The sequence below is a fragment of the Crocuta crocuta genome, unplaced genomic scaffold (genome assembly GCF_008692635.1).
Source record: "Crocuta crocuta isolate KB4526 unplaced genomic scaffold, BGI_CrCroc_1.0 scaffold587, whole genome shotgun sequence".
Classification (NCBI taxonomy): domain Eukaryota; kingdom Metazoa; phylum Chordata; class Mammalia; order Carnivora; family Hyaenidae; genus Crocuta; species Crocuta crocuta.
In genome coordinates this window covers 2,359,793-2,383,572 of record NW_027532403.1, presented here as the reverse complement: position 1 = coordinate 2,383,572, position 23,780 = coordinate 2,359,793, and the positions used below count along the sequence as shown (strand labels likewise).

The 23,780-nt window shown below is 38.7% G+C and overlaps 1 protein-coding gene across 2 annotated transcripts in view; it reads right to left on the bottom strand.

Annotated features, from left to right (window-relative positions):
- SEC24B (SEC24 homolog B, COPII component) overlaps positions 1 to 19,146 on the bottom strand; it is a 105,366-nt gene extending 86,220 nt beyond the window's left edge. For both annotated transcript variants that reach the window (XM_077778451.1, XM_077778452.1), the window contains exon 1: positions 19,097 to 19,146. The gene's annotated coding sequence lies outside the window, so the exon portion shown is untranslated. The remainder of the gene's footprint in view (positions 1 to 19,096) is intronic.
- Between the last annotated feature and the right edge of the window lie 4,634 nt (positions 19,147 to 23,780).

Sequence of the window (23,780 nt, the reverse complement as noted above, 5' to 3'; positions counted from 1 at the left end):
GAGGGAGAGAGAGAGAGAGAGAGAGAGAGAGAGAGAGAGAGAGAGAGAGAGAGAAAGAGAATAAGCAGGGGAGGGGCAGAGAGAAAAGAAGACAGAATCCGAAGCAGGCAGGCTCCAGGCTCTAAATTGTCAGCACAGAGCCTAACGCGGGGCATGAAATCATGAACTGCAAGATCATGACCTGAGCTGAAATCTAGACACTTACCTGACCTGAGCCACTGAGGTGTCCCTCTTCAACTTTATTTTATTACTTTTTAAATGTTTATTTATTTTTGAGAGAGACAGATAGACTGAGCATGAGCAGGGGAGGGGCAGAGAGAAAGGGAGGCACAGAATCTGAAGCAGGCTCCAGGCTCTGAGCTTGTCAGCACAGAGCCCAATGTGGGGCTCTAACTCACAGACCACAAGATCATGACCTGAGCCAAAGTTGGATGTCTAACTGATGGAGCCACTCAGGTGCCCTGAGCCCTCTTTAACTTTAAAATGTATTAGATAATTCTAACTTTATTAAGGTATGGTACCAAAATTAATATGAAACTTTTATTTCTTCTACATATACTAAAAACTGAGCCGGACAAATATTACAAATACAGAAGTTACATATACCTATGTTTTTATTTTTAACAAAATCTGTAAATTATGGAAATTTCAGTAGTATTAGCATTTTCATTTACCTATATTCCCTATAATTCCCTCAGCAACTGTGGCAGTTGGTCCTCAAATTCTTTGATACTATGTTGATTAAAGGGTGAAATCTGTCTATTTTTCTTGAATTTGAGCAGGCTTTTAATTACTTCCACCAATAAAGAATGGCAGAAGTGAAGCTGTGTGACTTCCTTGCTTGATCAGAGACCATTCAGTTTCTTTGTTTGACGGAACATTTACGTATGGATCCCCGAGCAGCAAGCTACATAGGAAGTCTAGTTATTCCACAGCTGCCATGGTCTAGGGGAGTCAAACCACACGGAGAGGTCACATGTAGGCACTCAGGTTTGAACTCCCAAGTTTTTGAGTCATTCTAGCCCAGGTGCCAGACATGTGAATAAATGAGCCTTTCAGATCATTCCAAACTCTAGCCGTCAAAATACCTTTGAATCTTCCAAGCCAAAGCCTTAGACATCACAGAGCAGAGAAAAGCCATCCTGACTCTACCCTGTGCAAATTCCTGATCAACAAAATCTGTGAGCATAATAAAATAGTTGTTTTCGACCACTAAATTTTGGAATAATTTGTTATGTAGCAAGAGCAACAACTAATTACTATTTTAAAAAATTCAGAACTCAGATTCTAAAACTGAAATATACCCAACTTTACTGAACATAAAAATGCACTATATTCTTAAAGTCCAGACATCACAGTTTCAATAATTCCTCCAAAAGAACATGTTATCTTCAAATAAGTTAAACAGAATTATGTGTATATATGTACAGAATCCATTAAGTTGTCCTATTCTATTAGAAAAATAGTTCCTTTATAGATCATATATTACTTGAGAGCTATAAAGCTTTTGTAAAATATAGGGAAAAAGTTAAACCAGGTACACTAGGAAAGAATGAAAGAAAAAAAAACTAAGCGCTGAAAACTGGGTGTACTATGAGAGGTAAAAACAACCGGAATCATAGACACATGTGACAGACNCTAAGTGAAGCAAACCAAATCTAAAGGCTACCTACTGCGTGATCACCTTTATATGGCATTCAGAAAAGAGCAAAACTATAGGGACAAAGAGCTGACCAGTGGTTGCCAGGACTAAAGCAAAGGGAAATTTGTTGTTATTTTGTTTTAGACAGAGAGAGAGCAAGAGCATGAACAGGGGAGAGGTGCAGAGGGAGGGAGGGAGGGAGAGAGAGAGAGAGGGAGGGAGGGAGGGAGGGGGAGAGGGGAAGAGAGAGAATCCCAAGAAGGCTCTGTGCTGTCAGACCAACTTGAGGCTGGGTCTCATAAACTGTGAGATCATGACCTGAGCCAAGATCAAGAGTTGGAGGCTTAACCAACTGAGCCACTCACGTGCCCCTCTTAGTAACTTTTAAGTACTAAACACATGTGAAAATGACAACCTTTTATATATTGTGATAATTGGATAAACTGAAATTGATTGTACTTATTTTTGCTATTTTAATATGACTTCTAGACAATTTAAAAATACATATGCAGACTGCATTAAACTCCTACTGAATACAACTATAAGACAGAAAAATACAAAGAGAAAAGGTGAATTGATGTTAGCGTATATGGAATGCTTTCAACTTAGGCCTAAACATTTAAATTGGGCATTAGTAAAAATATTAATTATAGAAGTATTTTGAGGTACTGCCAAATTTCATTAATGCTACTAATTTAAAAAAAAGAAAAGGAAAGAAAAGAAAATAACTGGTTTTCTGGAATTATTTAGATGCACATCTTTCTTTGTGAATTCAAAATGGTTCTGCAGCATGTAAGAAAAGACTGCTGGAATTTTACTACTACTAAACTGGAGAGACAAAGGTTGTGGAGGAAAGGATAAATTAGTTACACCTGTGGATACTCAACATATTGAAAAATAACTTTAGAAGTATTTTTCTCATTACAAATGTGATATACAGTCAATGCAAAAAGGAGTACAGAAAATTATCAAGCAAAATATCACCCATAATCTTACTACCTGAGATCACTGCTATTAATATTCTGATGAATAGCTACTCAGTAATTTCTTTTTGGATATATCTAATTCAGTTAAGCAAAGGTAGAATTATAATGTACATTTTTGTATGATTTGTATGATTTTTGTAAGATTTGTAGCCTGACGTGAATATCTTTCCATTACGATTTTTAAATGCCTGAATAATATCCATTACACAGATTTACCATATTTTAATCACTTCTTTATAACAGCCATTTAGGTTTGTTTTCCATTTTTTAAAAATATTAAAACACATGATGATACATATATTTGTTGGTAAGTTTGTGTGTTCATTCATTTTAATCTTCTGAAAGTAATTTTCTGTCCGTTACAATTGTTGGGTCAAGGTCCTGGTTAGCAGCTTAACTGTATACAGACACAGGAGAGGCACTGAAACGCCGAGTAAAAAAAACAGGCAGAGACCAGAATCACAGTGGTCCCAGAAGTTGAATTTAGCGGACAAAGGTTTTAAAGCAGCTACTGTACATACGTCCAAAAGAAGAAAGAAAATATATTCAAAGAATTGAAAAGAACTATCAGTAACTGAACCGATAATATCAAAAGAGAAATAAAAATTACTTTGAAAATGAAAATATTCAAAATAAAGCTGAAATAAATATACTAGATAACCTCAACAACATGGTGGAATAAAGAATTAATGAGCCTAAAGACTGATCTGGCTGGCTCAGTCAAGAGTATGCGAATCTTGATCTTGGGGTTGTGAATTCAAGCCCCACACTGGGTGTAGACCTTAGTTAAAACAAAATAGTAATAAATAAATAAATAAAATGATCCAATTAAAAAAAGAGAAGACTTAAGAAAAATAAAGTTTAAGAAGATGAAGAAGTCTAACATTTATGTAATCAATAAGGTTAAACAATGGCCTCCCAAAAGATATATCTACATTCTAATCCCCAGAATTCGTGAAAATGATCTTATAGGGAAAAGAATGACTATTACCTTTTATGACAAAAGAGAAGATTAAGTTAAGGATCTTGAGATTATCTGAGTGTTACTTTATAAGATGCACATAAATAGAAGATATACACATTGAAGAAAAGGCAATGAGAAGATAAAGCAGAGTGATGCAGCCAAAATACAAGGAACATCAAACAAAAGTTAGAAGAGGCAAGAGAAAGATTCTCCCCTAGAGTCTACAGAGAGAATGTGGCCTTGGCGACACCTTAACTTTAGACTTCTAGTCTCCAGGATGGGAAGAGAATAAATTTCTATGGTCTTAAGCCACCCGGTGTGTAGTATTTTCTTACAGCAGACCTGGGAAACTTGTACAATAAGGTTACAGAACAGCAATTCTCAAGGTGTAGTACACAGAACCCTGGTAATACAGGAGACTCTTGGGGGAATCCATGTAGAAACTATGTACATAATAGTACCAAAAGGGTATTTGCCATCTTTGCTGTGTTGACATTTGTACTAATGGCACAGATGCAATGACGGGTAACAGGCTGGTCCTATGGCATAAACTAAAGCAGTGGCACCAAGCAACTCTAGTAACTACCATATGCTTCACTACCATGCACTCAGTAAAAAAATAAAAGCCGTGTTTCAACAATGTTCAGGATTTACTAGCTACTTTAATGCGGCAAAAAAAAAAAAAAAAAAGACAAATGGCATACAGATTGGAAAAGAATAAAAGAATATTTACAGAATGATAGGATTTTGTGTAGAAAAATTCAAAGAATCTTTAAAAAAGAAAGAAAACAAATTATAAAAAAGAAAGAAAGTGAAGCCTGGAACAAATAAGTGAGTTTATCAAAGTCACAAGATAACAAGGTCAACATGTAAGAGTCAAATGCACTTCTCAAAACCAATAATGAAAAAATAGGATTTAAAATTAAAACAAAAAACGGGGCATCTAAATAGCTTAGTTGGTTGAGTGTCTAACTCTTGACTTTGGCTTCGGTCATGATATCACAGTTTGTGGGTTCAAGCCCTGCACAGCATCAGGCTCTGTGCTGTCAGAATGGATTCTCTCCGCGCCTCTCTGCCACTCCCCTGCTCAAGTAGGTGTGCATGCTCTCTCTCAAAACAAACAAATAAACAAACAAATAAATAAATCACAATACTATTTGTAGTATCACAAAGAAGTACCTAAAATATAAATCTAATGAAATATGTTAAGGATCTATATGCTGAAAATGACAAAACACTGATGAAAGAAATCAAGGATTTCCTTAAATAAATGGAATGATTGATATACCATGTTTGTGGACTGAAAGAATTGGTATTAAGATATAAATTATCTCAGTTTTTACTTTTAGGTTTGACACAATGCCAATAAAAATACCAATATTTTTTAAAATAAATATCAACAAGATGATTCTGAAATTTCTATGGAAAGGTGAAGGTACTAAAACACCAAAAAACCAAGAACTTTGAAAAACAGTTGCAAGGACTCAAATACCCAATTTCAAGGGTTGCTTTATATGTTACAATAATCAAGAAAGTATGGTACCAGCAAAAGGACAGATACACAGAACATAATAAAGAGTCTAGAAATAAAGCCACAAAAATATAGCCAACAGATTTTTGACAGAGATGTCAAGGCAATTCAATGAAAGAAAGATAATCTTTTCAACTAATGGTGCTGTCATAGTCCACATTCAAAAAATGAACCTCAACACATGTCTAAGGTCTCAAAACTTAACTCAAAATGAAACATCAATCTAAATGTAAAATTTAAAAACTTCTGGGAAACTTTAGAAGAATATATACATAAATATGAATTTAGCAAGACGTTCTTACCTATGACACTAAAAGCATGATCCGGAACAGAAAATACTGAGAAAAGAGACTTCATCAAATTAAAAACTTTTACTCTACAAAAAGCACCAAGAGAATTATAAGACAAGCTACAGACGAGGAGATAATATTTACAAATCATATGCCGAATAAAGGCCTCATATCCAGAATTTAAGACCTCTTGAAATCCAACAGTTAGAAAACTTTTGACTTCCCTAAAACTCACCTACAAAAGCCTACTATTGACTGGAAGCCTTACCAATAACATAAACAATTGTTTAACACATATTTGTATGTTATACATACTACATACATTCTTACAATAAAGATATATAAAAGCGTTACTAAGAAAATCATAAGGAATAGGTCACATTTGGAGTATTGTCCTGTATGTATCGAAAAAATCTGCATATAAGTGGACTCATGCAATTCAAACCTGTGTTGTTCAGGGTCAACTGTACTTACCATTTGACCCAGCAGTGCTACTTCCACATATTTACCTTAGTGAGCAGAAAACTTGTGTTCACACAAAAACTGGTATATGAATGTGTACAGCAGCTTTATTCACAATCACCAAAACTATAAACAATCAAGATACTTAACAACAGAGGATGGTTAAACAATCCTAGTACACACATATGATAGGAAAGTACACAGCAAAAGGGAACAGACAACTGATTCGTTCAACAGCATAAATGAATGTAACTCAGTGAAAGAAACCAGACTCAAAAGACATTTTATGGTTCTATTTATATGACATTCTGGAAAAGCAGAATGACAGAAATGTACAACAGAGCAATGGTTGTCAGGGCTGGCGGAGGAAGAGATGATGATTACCAGAGGACTACATGAAGACATTTTTTATAGTAATGAAACTCTTCTTTATGATACTATGGTGGTAGATACTTGACTGCATGGATTTGTCAACAAAGCTCAAAGAGCTGTACGCCACAAAGAATGAAAGCCAGTTTACCATCTGCAAATTTTTGTAAAAAATCAACCAGAATGTCAAGATAATCTAGAACTGAATGAAGACTGTGACAAATCAGTCTAACTACATTACATGTATGATAACCTGACTGAAGGATATGAAGGTAATATATATACAGATGGAAAGACACACATGTAATTTTAGAGATGTTTACAGACATAATTTAGAATGTACATAAATATCTCCTAACTCTACTGAGAAAGTCTAGAAGCAGTGACACCCCAGTAGTTATTGGCACATCCAGGGCCCAGGTCTTAGTTTCTAAATACCCTGCCCCAACAAAAGGAACCAGGGCTCCTTGGACAAAGGACTGGGATAGGGCAAGTGCAAAGCAGAGTGCTCTGTAGTGTCAGAAAATAAGGAAGCAGTCAAAAGACAAAAGGATGGAGGTACAGGGACACTAGAGCCAACCTGAAAGAGTTCCCAGTGGCCAAAGCTCTAACAATTTGAGCAGCAAATATAATGATAGTTCTACATTATAATCCAAAGAATAAAGTAAATATTAATGAGTCCATAATAATATAAATAAATGACTGAATACATTTTATTTATTTATTTATTTTTTANGCACAGAGCCTGAAGCGGGGCTCGAACCCATGAACCGCGAGATCATGACCTAAGTGAAAGTTGGACGCTTAACCGACTAAGCCACCCAGGCGCCCCAACTGAATACATTTTAAAATGGGAGAAAAGGGGTGTGTTCCTTACAGAAAAATTCCAAATAATAAATGTAGAATAAAGGAGGGAAAGAGAAAATCACCATTAGAATTCCACAGTAAGAATCACTGCAGGTGCAAGCCACTGAGGAATGCTAAATTAACGGGCCAAATTTTAAGAAGAAACAAGAGTCAAGTTATTTCTCCTGGAATATTTGAATTACTACGATGATTTTAGCATATGCTCACCAATTATTTGATATACGTCACTGTAGGAAGTGGAGCATAATTCTTAACTTCCTTTCTGTTGAATATAGGCTGGAGTTAAATAACTCTTAACAGAGTAGAAAAAAATTTGACTTTGCAGTGGAGGAACCTGGCAGCTCCTGTTATAGACTAAACATGTCCCTCCCCAAATACTTACCTGAAGCTCTAACCCCCAGTTTGATGGTTTTAGGATGGGGCCCTTGGGAGGTAATTAGGTTTAGACTAGTTCACAATGGTAAGACTCTCATGATGGAATTAGTTTTCTTATTAGAAGAGATCCCTCTCTCTCCATGTGCATGCAGAAAAGCCATGTAAGCACAACAGCAAGGAAGAGGGTCTTCATCAGAACCCAACCATGCCGTCACACTAATCTCAGACTTCTGGACTCCAACACTATGAGAAAATAAATGGCTATGGTGTAAGCCACCCCGTCTATGGCATTTTGTCTGAGCTAAGACATTCCTTCAATCAAGTGTCCAAGGTCAACATGACCAGTAACAAAATAAGTGGATATCATCTAATCCTTAATATAATGTAGTATGAAGGGCACTTCATCTCTGTGGTATTCTTTCTGAAAACTCACAAATTCTCTTTTTTTTTTAAGTTTATCTATTCATTTTTGAGTGAGAGAGCAAGAGGGAGAGAAAAGGAGCAGGAGAAGGGCAGAGAGAGAGAGAGAGAGAGAGAAAGAGAGAGAAGAGAGAGAGAGAGAGAGAGAGAGAGAGAATCCAAAGCAGGCTCTGCACTGTCAGCAAAGAGTCTGACATGGGGCTTGAACTCACAAACTGTAAGATCATAAGTCAGATGCTTAACAGACTAAGTAAACTGATATAAAGTCTTAAGAATTCACTCTTGCCTAATCATGAGAAAACATAGCAAAGTGGGAAATTGTCTACAAAATAACTAACCAGTCCTGTCAAACTCCTAAAAAACAAAAAGGCTAAGAAACTGTCACAGATCAGAGGAGACTATGGACACAGGACACTTAAAGCAGTATGATATCCTGAACTGTATTCAGAACAGAAAAAAAAAATAGCAGGAAAATAGAAATAAAATCTACAGTTTTTTATTTTTATTTTTTTAAGTTTATATTTTTGAGAAAAAGACAGAGTGCAAGCTGGGGAGATACAAAACCTGAAGCAGGTCCAGGCTCTGAGCTGTCAGCACAGATCCCAATGCAGGGCTTGAACACACAAACTGCGAGATCGTGACCTGAGCCGATGTCGATGCTTAACCAACCTAGCCATCCAGGCGCTCCTAAATAAAATCTATAGTTTAGTTATTAGTATTTCAGCAATGTTAATTTTCTAGTTTTGATAAAAGTACCACGGTTTCGTAAGATGTTAAGATATGAGAGGATGTTAAGACTTTAGAGGAAGCTGAGTGAAGAACACTGCATTCTGTACTATCTTTGCGTCACTTCCACAAATCTAAAATTATTACAACATAAGTTTTTACAACATTAATGGAAAAAAGCGCTGGAAATGACTTACTAAATTGACTGTATGACACAACTTTCTAGACAAATGACTGCACCACACAGAACCTGAGTGATTTTCCTAAAAATAAAATCTGATTATGTATTTCTTTGTTTAAAGCTTTCTAATGGTTTTTAAAAAATGTTTACTTATTTTGAAAGAGACAGAGGAGAAGGACACAGAGAGAGAGAGAGACAGAGACAGAGAGAGAGAGAGAGAGAATCCCAAACAGGTTCTGTGCTGAAATCTGAGACAAAATCAAGAGTCAGAGACTTAACCGACTGAGCCACCAGGCACCCCTCTAATGGTTTTTCTTGCCATTAATAAAAAATTCAAAATTTTTAACATGGTTGATAAGACAGTGGAAGGCACAACAATCTCTCCCCCACCTCAAATGTCCATGACCTAATCACTGGAACATGTGAATATGACAGATTATATGGCAAAAGGGAGTTGACATTGAAGATGGTATTAGGATTGTTAATCAGCTGACCTTAAAACAGGAAGAAAAACCTGATTATCCAGATGAGCTCGATGTAATCACAAGAGTCCTTAAAAGTACAAGGTAGAGGCAGGAAGATGTGACCACAGAAGATTCTTCGGAGATGAAACCAGATGTTGCCAGCTCTGAAGGCAGACAAAGGGGACCATGAACCAAGGAATGTGGGCACCTCTAGAAGCTAGAAGAGGCAAAGACATGGATTCTCTCCTACAGCCTCTAGACACCTTGATTTCAGCCTTGTTAGACTTTTAACCTACAGATGATGAATTCATGTTATTTTACGCTGCCCATTTGTGGCACTTTATTGCAGCAGCAAAGAGAAATAAAAGCAAAGGCCCTGCATGACCTGACTGCCGCTCACCTCTTCTACTTTACTGCTCATCACTCCTTCTCACAGTGACTTTCAACAGTTGTACCTTAATATATCGCTCTACTTCAAGGCATTCACATGGGTCTACTGAGGTCTGGTCAATAAAGAAAATGAAATTTTGCTACACTAACGGTGCCTATCATTATGTTGAAGTGATACAGAATGATGACCTGGTAGAAAGAGAGCAAAGAAGCCAGAGCATAACATCCGGAAAGACTATGTGCTAGAGCTTTGCCTCCAAAGGCCATCAAAGAGGTTGGTTAGGGCAGAGTATAGGTAAATTGCCTTCCTTGTAAAGGGGATCAAATAAATATGTGACACTTTTCTGAACTTTGCTTTTTTTTTATGTTTATTTTTCAGAAAGGGGGAGAGAAATGGAGAGCGGGGAAAGGGCAGAGAGGGAGGGAGACAGAGTCTGAAGCACACTCTAGGCTCTGAGATGCCAGCACAGAGCCTGAGGCAAGGCTCAAACTAACAAACCGTGAGATCATGACCTGAGCTGAAGTCAGACACTTAACTGACTGAGCCACCCAGGCACCCCTGCTTTTTTTATTACAAGAGTCCAAAGTTTAATTCCTTCAAGAATGCCACCAACTAAAACTTGAACACTAAGGTACCCATATATATGAAAAGGCCAAGAATCACTGATCCACACATAATCTGACCATAATAAGTTTTTCTCAAGCCATGCTTGCTCATCTCTGACCCTTCACACAGGCTCTTCCCTCCACCTGGAACCATCAAAAATCCCTATTACCCCTTCATCTGGCCAACTCTAATTCTTCGGATTGCAGTTCAACTTTTCCTCCAGAAAACATCTGCTAACCCTGTAAGTGAATGCCTACTTAATGGTGCATCTTGGACCACAGTGGCAGTACTTTTCACATGGCACTGTAATTGCCTAACTGTAAACTCTCTAAGTGAAAAACTTGAGTCTAGTTGGCTCTCAGCACTCATATTCCTAAAGCTTAGCATAGTGCCTGGCTCATGGAAACCATTCCTATGTTTTGGGGAAAAAATGAAGCCTAGCAAATAATCATCAAACACTTCTGTATCAGCCACTTCCCTCATCACAATGTATAAAGAAGGACTACACGATATGCAAAGCAAAAGAACACAAAACTTTAAAAGCTTTCACTACATAAAGCAATTTCTACTCTAGTACAAGAACAAACGCACATATCTGAATTCTTTCCTGTGGTATTTTAACACATTTTGCTCTATATTAGTTCAAGTAGAAGAACAGCATTTGAAACAAAAGTAATAATATACAATATTTAATTATATCTACAGTGTTTTGATACTGCCACTTTTTACTCACCAGGTGCATTAGCTCCTATTATTGTAGCAAATTACCACAAACTGAGTGGCTTAAAACAACACAAATTTATTATTTTACAGTTCTGGAGGTCAGAAGTCCAAAATCAGTTCACTGGGCTAAGGTCAAAGGGTCATGGGCAGAGATGGGTGGTTCCTTCTGAGCCTCCAAGAAGAGAATCCATTTCCTCGCCTTTTTCAGCTTCTAGTGGCCACCTGCATCCCTTGGCCTATGGCCCCTTCCTCCATCTTCAAAGCACATTACTCCCACCTCTACTTGCTGATTCCTCCAGGTACCCTATAATCAGATCTGTTGTGATTGTATCAGGCTCACTCACATTCAGGATAATATCCCTAACTCTTTTTATTTAAAAAAATTTTTTTTTACATTTATTTATTTTTGAGAGACGGATTACAAGTGGGGGAGGGGCAGAGAGAGAAGGAGACACAGAATTTGAAGCAGGCTCCAGGCTCCGAGCTGTCAGCACAGAGCCTGACGTGGGGCTTGAACTCACAAGCTGAGATCATGACCTGAGCTGAAGTAAGATGCTTAACCGACTGAGCTACCCAGGCGCCCCAATATCCCCAACTCTTAATCACAGCTGCAAAGGTTTCAAAGATTAGGATGAAAATACATTAGCAGGCCATTGTTCAGCTCACCACATCAGCTGTTAATGGCAGGTTTTCATGCAACTATATCATGACTTCTACCACTTTAGTAAAACAAATTTTAAAATTTCACCAATTCTAAGATGCCCCCCAAATTCAAAGACAAAAATGTGGGGAAAAAGTGTCTTAGAGTCAATAAAGTAAAATAATTACTACATCCACCAAGTACCCTAACACAGTGACTCACAAAAAGAGCATCAACAAATAAAAACACTGAAAAACAGAAAAGTTCAGGTTACATACAATCTCTGAAAAGTTTCTACGTTCTTAGCCTCAAGTGAGGTATGTCTGTGTAACAGAACACATATTCAAAAACATTACCTACTCACTGGTACCATTCTGACCTGAGAAGTAAACAAAAGATTTTTAACAAATAGTCTATATACCTTTTTTTAATTTTTAATTTTTATTTACTTTGAGACAGTGTGAGCAGGGGAGGGGCAGAGAGAGAAAGAGGGAGAGAGAGAATCCCAACCAGGTTCTGTACTGTCAGCACAGAGCATGATGTGGGGCTCAAACTCATGAACCGTGAGATCATGACCAAGAGCCGAAACCAAAAGCTGAACGCTTAACTGACGGAGCTACCCAGGCGCTCCAGTCTATATCCCTTTCAATGAAGCTGCTCAGCTGGTCAACCTGACTGATATCATCATAGACCAGTTAGATACAGTCTTTGGTTTCTTTCTTAAAAGATTTTACTTTTAAATAATCTTTACATCAAACCTGGGGCTCAAACTCACAACCCTGAGATCAAGAGCCTTATGCTTCACCAACTGAGCCAGCCAGGTTTTCCATAAGCATCTATGCCCTCCTTGGCAAGCCTACATCATCACAAGATAGATAAAAAAAAATTTTAAGATTTTATTTTCAAATAACCTCTATACCAAACCTGGGGTTCAAACTCACAACCCTGAGATCAAGAGTCACATGCCTCACCACTGGGCCAGCCAGGCATCCTTGCCTCTGGTTTTCCATAAGCATCTATGTCTTTGGCAAGACTAAATTCTCACCAGATCTAGCCAGATGATACATCTGCCTCAGGGACATAATCTCCTTCCAGACACTACATTTCCACTAAAGGAAAATTGATTCTATTCTTGCTGTGAGCAAACCAGACACAAGAATCCAAATTTACAAGGTAAATATTTTACAGGACATCTAGTCACTATACAAAATAATTAACCATAAGCTCTCTTTAAACAAATGAATTTCCTCATCCTCTCTTTTGTCAAAGAAGTAACATTCTAAATATCAAGAATATGTATCTGATTAGTCTTTTCCTGAATCAATTTTCAAAATATTTAAGAAGTCAAATTCACGTTTTTCATTATCTTAGAAAGAATATCAGGGTCAGCAAAACATAAGCTCCTCTATCCGACAGAGATACATTCATAGTAACATGAGGAGTCACAATCAGATGTAAGGATATAAGAACATACTTTATCCATCACCGAACTACCAAGAAATAGGTCAATATTCAGCCACTCATGCATTTTAACCATTCTTGTTAAAATATTATAATACTTCTGAACCAGTTGGTAACTAGTCACACAGCCCCAACCCTGCTTCTCTGTTACATACCAGAATGCTGTTTCCTTGGCCCAGACCTCCAAGACCCCCTTATGACCAGTAACTAAAAGACTAATGCCTGGCACATTACAGGCTTATAGCATCCTGCGCTAGCCTCAAGGCTAGTATCCATTCCATCGTCAGGTATGGAGCACTGATTACTGAACATTTTGAATATATAACTCCTGACAGTAGAGTATCAATAATGTTGCTAAAACAAAACTTGTTTACAAACATAAAAAATACATAAACACACACACCGCTAAAGAAATCTGCAATTAGAAACCCCAGTGATATAGAAAATGAGGAATTCCAATCACATCATTTACCCTGGCTTACTCTTTTCTAATGGAAGGCTAATAGCTACTAAAGTAACTGACCCATCACTGCCGGCTGACAGAGTCTACATGCAGGCATAGCCTATGAAACCATGCGGATGAAACCTCCCTGCATGAAGTACAACAGCTCCCCTCTTTGGCTGCCATAATAATGAGTGCTAAGAGTAAAGGGGCCAAGAGAAAATCAATACCAGTAGAGAAACTACTATTTGCCAGGTACTTTTCTCTACATCATCTTATAGAATTCTCACACCAATCCTGTGAAGTGGCACTGTCGTCATTTTACAGACAAATGGGGACATGAAAGGTCACTAATGTATACAAATAGTTGATAAATAGTGAATAAGCTAGGCATTGCAGGTGCCAAAGCTCATTTCACAATACCTGTTTCTCAGAAATACTAAGAAAAACAATCAAGTTAAGACTTGGCCATTCGCTTGGCGAGGGAAAGCATTTTACTACTCCTCGTAGCCTCCCTATTTTCATCTTGCTTTTCCTCAGTTCCTATCACAAGCAGCTTTCAGCCCACAATTTTAGAAAACTTGAAACCAATTAAATCCACCTTCCTGCAAGCCAGCTAGCTGAGGTAGATGGCCTATTAGAGGAAACGTTTCAAGAGTAGATCTGTTGGAGGGAAGAAGGGCTGGATGAGCAGCATAAGAAAATAATAAAAAGACTGAAACAGTGATTGAGCCTTAAAAGAGAGCTGGCCGCACACAGATCCTTTCAGGGGTCAGTCTTCAAAAACAATAATGGATGTGAAGCCAAGTTCCCTTACTCAGTTGAGTGCCTACTGCAGACCATGATGAGGAAAACTCATATAGTCTCTTCCATCCGAAAAATTTATATCCTGGTGTTCTGAAGGAAAACTGAATAAAAGGGACTCTCATTTGTTAAATATCTCATTTTGCTAAGCACCACGTATTTTAAAAATAGTAACTCATTTAATAAAACTCTCTACAACTCTAGAAGGAAGGTATTATTATCCCCTGAAGTTCAGAGATGTTAAGTAATTACCTCTACAAAAACCCTGAGCTGTATCAAAGCCGACAACTTTTTACTAGCCCACACCTTCTGCAATTCTGACTGTGCTTAGTCTACTGGAAAGAGTGGCTTTCCCAGGGCTGAATATAACTTGATCTGCAGTGCTCACTGAGATGAGGGTCTCATTTCTAGGAAAGTCCATTGAAGACTGGCTCAAATATCTGTTCTATTTCAAGGTCTTTAAGGATCTAATACTTCAGGGTTTACAGATATTAGAAAGACGAAGTTAGCTCAAATACTATAATCAGTGGCAATGAAAGTGGTTTACAAAAATCATTACAGATATAATCTCAGAAACCTAAGGGGAGGGAGTGCAGTGGGAATAAAAAAATGCTGCAAATAACTAAACCAATACATACAGCAATGAAAAATAAAATTTAAACTGACATAAAAGACACTTGTTTGTATAAGGAATAATTTTTAAGATCCTCAAGTTATCTATTAATCAGCTTAGAAGGAAACTATGTATCCAGATGGTTACATTATACCATGCCAATATCTTCACCAGAGGATCTGATGCTTCTGCTTAGCTATAAAGACAGACTAGAAACCTGAGACACAGATGCTGCTCTTACCAAAAGTAACTTACTTCAGACACAGTAGGGAGATTTGTATCATTTTAAATTTTGCATGTGCTCTCAAAGTTGAAGGGTTTCCTATAACTGACCAGATAGTACTGCTGAGTGAATGGTATGCTTATATCTTCCGTGTGGGGTCCAATAATTCCCATTACTATCTCCTCTCTCTCACATTATTGGCAATTGAAATGATAAAACTGCTGGTAGTATCGTTCCTACTAACGGCGTACGGAAAAAAGAAAACACATTTTCATTTGAAAATGAGCACCATTTGCTTCCCCAAAGTAGAACTAAACAGTAGTGGTTTACTCTTAAATCTGGGTGCCTCTCTCAAAAAAACTTTTATATTACCCCTTTCAATTTAGGTCAATTAGGAGAAATTTTGGAGTTACCCTATCATTATTGCCAGGATAATTATTTCATCCCATCTTCCCAGATTTGAGGACTAGGCTTGGAAAGACTCTGAAAAGGCAGAGTAAAAGTTGAAAAATATTCAACTAACACTTCATATGGAAATACAAATCATTCTAAAAGCCCATATGCTGCTCAGTGAAAAACTGAAGTACAGAAATCCAAGTCCACAAAAGGAAGTGTAAGAGAAGTATGTCACAAACTCAAGTCGAAATGTATCTTTAAAGTGGTAAAGAGCATGTGAGCAGTTAAACCCAGAAATCAAAAGTGATGAAGACTCAGTTTTCTGCCTATTTCCCATCCTTTCAAAAAAAAAAAGTCAAAGTCTCTAAAAAGAAACTTTTTACAGTCTCTTAATAGAAAGAGAACTGAATTTGGAATTAGGAAGACTGAACTGGAGTTGATTTAACAAATTTTTAATCAATACCCATTATTTGTTTCAGGACCTAAATATATATAGCAGTGACGAGGGAGACAAAACTGCTACCCTCACCAAGTTTACACAGGAACTGGTAAAAAGCATACTCACTTAACCTTTCCAGATCTCAATTTCACCTGTAAAATTAGGGAAGGAGACTGGGTGTTTTTCAGGCTACACTCCAAAAACACCTGAACATCCACCTTTATTTTAATCGTAACAGCTCTGCTTTTTTTCTGATTTTTCCCTCAGTGTTCTATCACTATTTCCTTTGGAAAAATAAATCTGTTTTCAAAAAGGTTGGATAGGGGCACCTAGGTGGCTCAATCGGTTAAGCGTCCGACTTTGGCTCACGTCATGATCTCACAGTTGATGAGTTCGAGCCCCGCGTTGGGCTCTGTGCTGACAGCTGGCTCAGAGCCTGAAGCCTTTTTCCGATTCTGTGTCTCCCTCTCTCTCTGACCCTCCCCTGCTCACACTGTCTCTCTCTCAGAAATAAAACAGTAAAAAAATTTTTTAATTAAAAAAAAAAAAGGTTGGATAACCACTAAGTAAGTGATCTATAGAAACCATTCCATTTTAACAATTCTGTCTCCTGTAATGTTCCATCCTCATATTTCTGATCTGTTTCTTTCTCATCATGCCTCGAATTCCATACAGACATATTCAAAGGCAAACTATTTCATGCAGGGCCAGAGATAAAACAAAACCCCAAAGGATTGCTTAATCTTTATCTACAAATGTCAAAACAATGTAGCAAAAATTATTTTTTCTAAGATTAGCAAAAAGAGACAAAAACAGATTTGATCTTGTTACTTTTCTACTTAAGCTACTTCCTTCCACAAAAACAACAAAAATTGACTGTACTTTATCTTTATTTTTTGAGGTATAACGGACACATGCTCTATTAGTTTCTGGTAGACAACACAATGATTCAATATTTATATAAACTGTAAAATGATCACTACACTTAAGGTATTAACATCTGTCACCATAGTTACAGATTTTTTTCTTGTGATGAGAACTATTACTATTTCCTCTCTTAGCTAGGTTCTTTGTCTTAATTTCCAAATTCTTTGGCAATGATATTTAAGGCCTTTCTGAAACCCGATCCCTTTTTAAGTATGTTTCTCGGCTCCAACGCCTTGGGTTCTCCCTATTACCAGCACACTTCTTGTCTCTTGACAGCTTTGTTTCTAACCATGCCTTGTACTTCCACAATCTGAGGCTTTTGTTCATGCTGTAACCTCTGCCTCAAGGCAGTCTTGTCCTCCTATCCCTTTCTGTCAAATCCCACAAGGTCAGCACCAAGTCGAATGTCTCCAAAATACAGGTGAATTCAGGACAAAGGCAAGGATTCACTCTTTTTATGAGGCTAATCTTGAGTACCCAAGCAGTAAACATGCCACAAATGTTTTAATGAATTATGGTAATTATTATAAACAGTAGAAACAAAGTATCATCCATATCTGGTTTCTAATGTTCTTACAGATTTAATATCATTACAATTGCTATCCTGGCATTTCTTGAGCATTCACAAAATTTGTAAGCTTTACAAAATCTGTAAGGCCAAGATCAATATTGCCACCTTAAAAATCATTCACGAACACAATAATGATGTTACACAGAATCAAGAAAAGGCAATCCTTTGGATCACTGTTAAGTATGGGTTTACAATATTCTAAAAGACTCGGGATCTCCTCTTAAATTATCACGTGCTAGTTCCTTCACACACAAAACTGTTCAAAAATTAAACAAAAACAACGATTTACATTAAGTTTTCAAAACAAAATTGCTCACAACTATCTTCATGATGTTCAGGACAGGAACACAAAACCTACAACGCTGTTCACATTCAATCCCAGGACAGCGAACAATGACCACTGGAAACACGTAATATTGACAAGTGCGGCTGATACAAAGGATACTAAGACTAAGACAACAACTCATGAAAAAACTCAACCTCTGATTCTCAGGATAAATGATAATCTTCATGTTAGAAAAGCATCAGTTGTAAAAACTGGATATTGGCCGGACTGACATAACCCAATGAATTTTCGTTAACAAACTGGTCAAAACAGGTCCGGACAACAATCGTTTGAAAAGTACTAGTGAAGTTTCGTTCTCTTATGAACACAGGGCATTTCTGTGAAGTATTCCAATTACTTCCAAGAGTTCTCATCTAAAATACTATCAAGTAACGTGAGTTCCCCCTTCCCTGGCCCCATCCACAAATACTCAAACCTCAAGATTAGGTCACGAATATCCTAGAAATGATCATTTTTCACTTGAATCGCCTGCATACTAAAAGCCTACGACCATAGCATGAAAGCGGCTTTCAAGTTGGGCACCGGCTGCTGCCTATACGAAGGCCTTTCTTTCCTCAAAGCAGAGCCAACTCTGGCACGCTTTTTTATTTCTGAAAGTGAAGCTGGAAGGGAAAAAAAGCCACCCAGATCTAAAGGTATTCGGTTTAAATCCATTTGACACCTGCTCCCTTTCCAACACGACAAGCAAACTCCAAACGCTAGACCAGCAGCCGCAGCAGCAATGACAGATCTTGAGGCCGAACTGGGTCAGGGTTACGGTTACACTTGTGTTGCATATTTACACCCTTTTGTCTACAAACTTGAGCGCTAACTTAAGTTCCCTTCAAGGCAGCGTGCCCGCTGGGCCGCAGAAATCAAAGCAATTTTCCTGACTCGGGAAGGGCACAATCCATGCACTTCGACGGCTACACCGGTTCTCCCCGGACCACGCACTCTGCGGCCTCGGGTCTTCGCCGGAGAAAGGGTCGCTCCGGGCAACTCGCCTGCGCCCAGGCTAGATATGAAGGTTTTTAAACTGCACCTCGGCCCCTTCTTTTCTACGGTCCCCACCAGCCCCAGCCGCTTTCAGGCCTCGGGTCNGCCCCCTGCAGGTCGAAGCCCTGCAGGCGCAGGCTCAGGCTCGAGGTGGGGGCCGGGACCGCGGCCTCACCGCCAGCCTGGCGATAAAACTGCCGCGGCCCCGGCGGAGCCACGGTCGCTTTGAGATGGGAGGGATGGGCCCCGGTAGGACACCCACCTGTGCGGAGGCTGCGCGCGCCGCGAGCCTGACCCGGCGGTGCTGGGAGGCCGACCGCGCCGCACCCTGGCCGTGGGGTGACATCCGGAGCTCAGCGCCACGCCGCACCGGCCTGACCCCACCCACCCTTCCTCCCGGACGGGAGCCCTGGGTTCAGTTTTGGTNCCCCTTAAAGTTAATTATAAAGGAAATAGGGCATCCAAGGGCCCCTGTCTTAGGAAATTCTAATCCTCAGCAAAGGAAGAGGAAACCTTTCTCTTTGATAAACCCAAGGGTCGAAATAAGTGCGTTATTCTAAACTTCTCTCCCCTGACTTAAATCTAGGGAAGGGGAAGGAGAAAATAGAGTAAGAGAAGCTGGAAGACAAACTTTATCTTCCTCATTTTTGCCGAGAGTTGCATCATTCATTCTGTTGATGTTTAGATGAGAAGCTATAGCATCCAAAGCAGAAACTTCTCTTGCATTGTATACCTTTGAATCCCAGGCCTGTGTCAGCAGGCTGACTGGCAAGCATTATATTATCCAAGTCATTTTGTCATCCTAAAACCCTCAGTGTGCGACCATCTTTCTGTATTAGAGATGAAATTGCTCAAGGACCCCTGGTGGTTAAGCGCTCAGTGGGTTAAGCGTCTGACTCTTGATTTATGCCCTGGTCATCATCCTGAGATCTACCTCAGGAGAGCCTGCTTGGGATTCTCTCGCGCGCGCGCTCTCTCTCTCTCTTCCTCTCCCCCACTCGTGCTTTCTCTCTCTCAAGATAAATAACAAAAAAGTGAAATTGTTCAGAAACATTGAATTTGAAATGGGATGTAGCAAGGTATTTTTAGTGATAAATCTAATTTGTGAATAATTATGGAAATCATGTAGTGTGGTCTAGAATAATGCAAAGCTTCCCTCTTGTTGTTCCCATGGATTAATGGTATTTGGTGCTTTAATGCATCAAATGGACTACAAATAGGATTGCATTAGTTGGATTGGTACTTTCGAGTTTCAGGATTTTCAAGGAGACATCATGCTCCACATAGACATTTTCCCAGCTTTTGCACAGAAACTGAAGCCCTGAGTGAGCAAAAGATCACACTCGACTTTATCAAGGAGATTACACCGTTACAGGTGCCGACACTTGCCAGGGGTTCTTTGAAAAAAGGCTCAGGAAAAAAGTGCTGGATTAAGGGCTACCATTGTGAGGGTAAGGGAATCAGAGGGCAATTGGCCTTTTGCCGTGAATGTATCTTCCTTTAATCAGAGGTATATGTAATGAAGGCGAGCCCTAACTGTTTTGGGGGGGGGCTCCTGAAGAGGAGGACTGCGACCATGTTTTAGCAATCTTCCCCACAAACTTTGTCATCTGAGCTGCTTCCACTTGTCCACTAATTTACCATAGTATTTTCTATTTTCTAGCATGGTTATAAGAATTTTTTGCATGTCAAAAAAAAAAAGAATCATTTGCATGTCAGATCCTACAACCTTTTTTAAAAATGTTTATTTATTTTTAGAGAAAGGAAGGGCAAGGGAGGAGCAGAGAAGAAGGGAGAGAGAGAATCTGAAGCGGGCCCTGCACTGTCTGTGCATAGCCTGACGCAGGAGTCCATGTCATGACCCTGAGATCATGACCTGAGTGAGCTGAAATTAAGAATCAGATGCTTAACCAACTGAGTCACTCAGGTGCTCCACATCCTACAAGCTTTATGAAAATATGTTATTTTTCTCTTTTGCTTTAAGTTCCATGACAGCTATCAAGGAAGAAAAGGACGAAAAGGATGAAGGACTGGAATGAGAGAATGAATACTTACCAAGTGCCAGGCACTGTACTAGTCACTCGAGATGTGTATATATATTTTTTCATTTAGCCCATATATATATATATTTCCATTTAGTCTTCACAATAACTCATGGGATATTTTTCTTATCCCCATTTTACCAGAGAAAACTAAAACTTCTAGAGTTCAAGTAATATTAGCAAAAATCATGAACCTGTAAATAACAGAACCAGAGATCAAACCAAAGTCTATTTAGCTCCAAAATCTTTGTTCTATTCACTATAAAACTATGCTGGGTTCATTTACATTTTTCTTCATAAAGCTATGCTAATTATGGTATACTATTTTGCTTGTCAAAGGATTTTCAGTTTTACATATTTAAATTTTATTCCAGTATTCTCTAGGATGGTGGATCTCGAAATGTTTGAAATGCAAATTATTAAGTCCCATCCAAGACCTACTGAACTCTGGACGTGGGATCCAACAGCTAACTCTCCTGGTGATTCTGAACGCATAGGAAAATATGAGAACTACTGCTTTTGAACAGCAAAGTTAAGCTGATTTGGCTCATTGTTTTCTCACACTGGGAGATAATTCTCCTTTTCTTCAGGACATCTCTTGAATTATCACATTAAAAGTGATGGGTTTTTCAGATGTGTGATGACAGGGCCAGAAATGCCAAATGCCAAATTCTGATTGATGGGCACTATTGAGGCAAACGCGAACTCCAAGTCTGTGTCTGTTGGGAGAGTGCTGTCCTTGAAATTAAGCCCTTCTGCAGGTACAGGAGGGAAATTTTTGCTTAGTGTTAGAGTCGCCCATGTGCAACTATTTGTCACCCCTAACTTAGGACTTACATTCTTTATAACAGAAGTTGCGGGAGATTTCACAACTAAAGACCTGTGTGTATCTCAGAAGATCATGGTACAGTCCTCTCTCTATTGTAGCCTGGCTTCCCATCCTCCTCAGAAGGGTTTTTTATTCTCTAGTTTTTAAATCATGTCTGACCTTTGTGGGACACCTTATTTCTCTCTTTTGTTTTTTGTAATGCTTATTTATTTATTTTGAGAGGGAGCCCAGGGGCACCTGGGTGGCTCATTCGTTCAAGTGTCAGACTTCGGCTCAGGTCATGATCTCATGGTTCGTGGGTTTGTGCCCGACTTTGGGCTCTGTGCTGACAGCTAGCTCAGAGCCTGGAGTGTTTCAGATTCTGTATCTCCCTCTCTCGCTGATGCTCCCCTGCTCTCNGAGAGAGAGAGAGAGAGAGAGAGAGAGAATCACAAGCAGGCTCTGTGCTGTCAGTGCAGAGACCCACACAGGGCTTATCTCATGAACTGCTGAGATCATGACCTGAGTAGAGATCAAGAGTCAGACACTTAAGCAACTGAGCCACCCAGGTGCCCCATACCTTTTCTCTTTTATTAGCATTCCCTATCAGGTGTCCCTCTTCCAATATGAAAACAATTTTCTTCTTTCTCCTCTCTTATCTGATCAATTAACACATTTATTGCATTTTTAGTAGGCCCACACTTTGAGTAGCATGATTCCAAAGGGCATCTTGCTATTGCATTTGCAAGTTCACTGGGGAGAGAAATGCCCTGCGTGGATGATACTGAGGGAACTACTTAGCAGCTGCAGTGTGGAGCTACCTGGTCCCACTCGTGTTGATGTGGCACAGATTAAAATAGGCCTAGCATTCCCCTGGTTTTCCACAGCTGGTATTGGGGATGGACAGATGAATAAGACAGAATTTGTTCCCAAATATTTTATGCAGAATCTTTTACATATATTCTAACTTTTTTATATTGGAATTTCTTGATTTTTTCCCCCTATAAACTTGCTGTATTATTTTTCTTCTGTTCCTTGTGAATCTTTATTTCTTCTTTTTATTATGGCATTCTAAATTGAGTTCCACCACTCATGTTGTGATGGGAAGAAACAATTTCACTGACATTTATGTTATGTGATTGCTTATGTTTATGTCATTTAATTATCACCTGAGTCTCGAATATCTAAGACACAGCTAAGATCCTAAAAGAAACAAAAATAAAGATGGTATCATTAGGCAAATAATTACCATATAGTCGACTTGTGCACAAAACTGCATGGAGAAAATTCTCTCAAGTTCTTACATAGAAGATTTGGCTATTATTTCAGATATACATTACTGTAATTTCTGGAGCTATCTATCCACTTATCCAGCCCATAGCAAGTTAGAAACAATGAATCACAAGATGGGGGCAGGGGAGGTACTATTGATATAGGCACAATGAGAGCAGCCAATCACTACTAGTTGTCAGAATAAATACAGTAAAGATAAGAAAATTGGCAAAATGGACGAGCTGAAAATGTGCAGCAGTCTGAAGCAATTAGTTAAATTGAACAACACTGTATATTCCACTGGGAATATGATAAACAGTCCACAAGTCTGCCATCTGAGAATTTCTAACCTGGTATTCTGAAGGGAATTGAATGAATGGAACTCCCGTTTACTGAGCATCTACTATACAACTCAAAATCTCTAGGACATTTCTCTTTCTCTCTTGCACATGTACACATACACATTCAGGAGACAGCAGGGATATATGACCTATTTTTTGAACCTTAGAAACTCTTGTACATATGACCAGCCTAGGTTCCTAAAGCCCCATTGTTCTAATATTCACAAGTCCAGAGTAAATAGAGTTTACCCTCCTAGGCCCCATATGCATGTCCACCAAAGAGGAAGGTGAGCCAGTTCTTTGAAGCTTGAGAACCAAGCTTACTCTTTTTACTGATAGCAAGCTGTAAAGTCGTGCCTCTCAAACTTCGATGTGTCTATGAATCACCAGAGGATCTTCTAAAATACAGTTTTCTGATTTAGTGGATTTGGGGATGTCCTGAGATTCTGCATTTCTAATAAGCTCCCGGGTGCTGCTGCTGGT